Source organism: Jaculus jaculus, chromosome 3, assembly GCF_020740685.1.
Source record: "Jaculus jaculus isolate mJacJac1 chromosome 3, mJacJac1.mat.Y.cur, whole genome shotgun sequence".
NCBI lineage: Eukaryota > Metazoa > Chordata > Mammalia > Rodentia > Dipodidae > Jaculus > Jaculus jaculus.
The window spans coordinates 146,752,482-146,755,640 of record NC_059104.1 but is presented as its reverse complement, the minus strand read 5'-3'; the positions used below and the strand labels follow the sequence as shown (position 1 = coordinate 146,755,640).

General features: G+C 37.4%; 1 non-coding gene across 1 annotated transcript; it reads right to left on the bottom strand.

Moving 5' to 3' along the window:
• Window positions 1-910: 910 nt before the first annotated feature.
• Window positions 911-1,014, bottom strand: LOC123459747. Its single transcript, XR_006636492.1, has one exon. It is a non-coding gene; the product is annotated as a U6 spliceosomal RNA (small nuclear RNA).
• Window positions 1,015-3,159: the final 2,145 nt, after the last annotated feature.

Genomic DNA, 3,159 nt, shown 5'->3' with positions numbered 1-3,159 from the left:
GATGCTAAGGCATTGCTTTGATAAGAACAGAAGCAGAATTGAAACACCCGTTCCTCCTTTCTCTGTTCTCTCCCCACAGAGCCCTTCACATTGCAATTGCATGCTTCTGTATTTCTAAATCATGGTGATACATCACTATCTACTATTTTTTGGTTGGATGTATATGCATGTGCGTGTGTGCGTGCACATGTGCATGTGTATGTGGGTGTGTGTGTTCATGTACTTGAGAATGGATGTGTGTGCATGACACAGGGAGTAGGTGGAAGTCAGGGGATAACTTCCAGGGCCTTTTGCTATCATTGTTCATTGTTGTATCCACCAGGAAGCTGGCCTGTGAGCTTCTGGGAAATGCTCCTATCTTTGCTTCCCTCCCTTCTCCCTGTAGATGTATTCCTAAAACATTTGGCTTTTACATAGGTTTGGGGATCTAGACTCAAGTACTTACACTAGTAAGCACTTTATCTTTTGAGCCATCTCCCCAGTCCACATTTCTATTTGTCATATAAACATATTATCCAATAACTTCTGAAGCTAGACAGCAAGTTTTCTCAGTAAAGTATCTTCTGTTCTAATGTGATGACTATATTCAATGTGGTAGGTGATGGTAATGCTTTCTGTCTAAGCAGTGTATGTTGCCACTGCCGCCTCATAGGGAGAGAAGTTGATGGTTTTCAAGTGGAAGTAATTTAAAGGTAATGACTCATGTAGTATGTAAGTGAATTTTGGCTTTCCTTCTTTCTGTCTTGAACATTCCATTGAAGTTTCCATTCACTTAGTCTACAAACTAACTTATCATTAATTGTTTTTTACTTGCATTTGGATGCTACATATCATGATAAATTTTAAGATATTCTATAGTTTCATGACAAGTGTAGGTTGTGATCTTCTTTCATTACTTTGATGTATATGCTTAAATATAGAATGCTTTACTAATTTGCATGTTATCCTTGTAGAGGGGCCACAGTAATCTCTGTTTCATTTTAATTTTAGTATACATGCTACTGAATCAAGCACTTGTTTACATTTTTAAGAGACTAAATGACAAAAAAAAATGTGATGTGCATTTCCTGGAAGCTGGAAATTTGTTGTATTTTTAATATTACTATGTATATTGCACAGCTCTCTGCCGTGGCTGGGATCGTGCTCCCTCAAGGCAGTCATGTGCCAGCACATGGTCTCCTGACCTTCCTCACAGCAGCAACAGTTAAGTGTTATGACAGTTTCAAATGCTTTGCATTTGGCTTTACGTGGGCACTGGGGAATCAAACTCAAGCCATCACGCTGTCAAACAAGTGCCTTTAACGGCTGGGTCATCTCTCCAGCTACCAAAATTATTATTTTTTTAAAATTTCTTCTTTCTTTCCTTCTTTTATTTATTTATTTATTTTTGTTTTTGGTGCAGGGGAATTGAATCCAGGGCCTCGCACGTACTAGGCAAGCATGATACCAGTGAGCCTTCCTTTAACCTTTCTCATCTCAGTTTACAGCTCAGGCTCAGATTCAGTTTACTCAGAAACAGCTGGGTTTTGAAACTGGTATCAACCTGCTTCAGCCTCCTGAGTGATAAGGATTATGGGCTTGTGCCATCAGGCTTGACTCTTTCGTTTGTAAATAAACTGTAACTTTGTTGTTCCTTTTGATCATTATCTGTGTGTGTCCCTTCCTTAAGCCCCCTGGTAACAGCATTCTTCTCTCTGCTTCTAAGAGTTTGCTTAAAATTCCACGCAAGGGCTGGAGAGATGGCTTAGCGGTTAAGCGCTTGCCTGTGAAGCCTAAGGACCCCGGTTCGAGGCTCGGTTCCCCAGGTCCCACGTTAGCCAGATGCACAAGGGGGCGCACACGTCTGGAGTTCGTTTGCAGAGGCTGGAAGCCCTGGCGCGCCCATTCTCTCTCTCTTCCTCTATCTGTCTTTCTCTCTGTGTCTGTCGCTCTCAAATAAATAAATAAATAAATAAAAATTAAAAAAAAAATTCCACGCAAATTTCATCTTTTTATATTTCTTTTTCTGTGTATTTTATTTTTGTTTCTCTTGCTTTTATTTCTAAATTTACCTTTTTGTCTTTAATGTTTTATGTAGTTTTAGGAGTATCAGCGCCGTCACCCATGTTCATTTTTAATGTGCTGCATATAACTGTCCCAAGTTTTCCATGTGCATACTTACTTGTCTATTGTTTCTGGCATATGAAAAGTTACATATCAATGTAGCTATATTTAGTAGTGCTTATTTTACAGTGCATTTTTTTGTTTAGGTACCATTTTTTTTCCATTTAGAGAGTTTTAAGATTTTTTCTTATAATTAGCTTTTACATTTAGGTCTTGAATACACTGGAGTATTTTTAAAATATTTTTATTTATTTGCAAGCAGAGAGAAAGACAGAGAGACAGACAAAGAGAATGGGGCACCAGGGCCTCCAGTCACTCACTGCACATGGACTCCAGATGTATATACCTCTGTGCATCTGGCTTTACGTGGGTACTGGGAATTGAACCCAGTTCATTAGGCTCTGTAGGCAAGTGCCTTAACCACTGATCCATCACCAGACCTGGAATATGTTTTGATGTACATGTGTACTATATTTCACTCTCATTGACATGTAGTTCAGCTTTTTTGCAACATCCTTTATTGGCTAATACAAACCTCTACCATCACCGCATGATGTTCTGTTTAATGACTCTTTACTTACAATTTACATTGGAATATCCCCCCCCCCATCTTATTAGGCTACCAAGTCATTGGTTGCTGTCACATTTATCAAATTGTCAAAATTTTAAAAAATCATTTTGTCTAAAAAGGTAAGCCAATGCATAATCATCCACCTACCCCAATATTGGCACTCCTTGTCTGTTTGATTCTAAAAGAAGTTTAAGAGTCATTCAGGCAAATATTCAAATTATGTAGATTGAATTTGGTTTCTATTATATGCATATTATTCTTGCACATACAAAATGCAGACTTAGAAAAATTCATTCTTCTCATCCAGAAACATTACTTACTCAAACCTTTTATCTATGTCTAATTTTATATATTTATTTACAAGGAATCTTTGGATATATTTTTAGAGGTATTTTATAGATTGTTGTTTTTCTTTGCTTACTTCTGTAAATGTAATTTTACTTCCATTATGTCTTTTAAATGATTTTTTTTCTGGCATAGAAGAA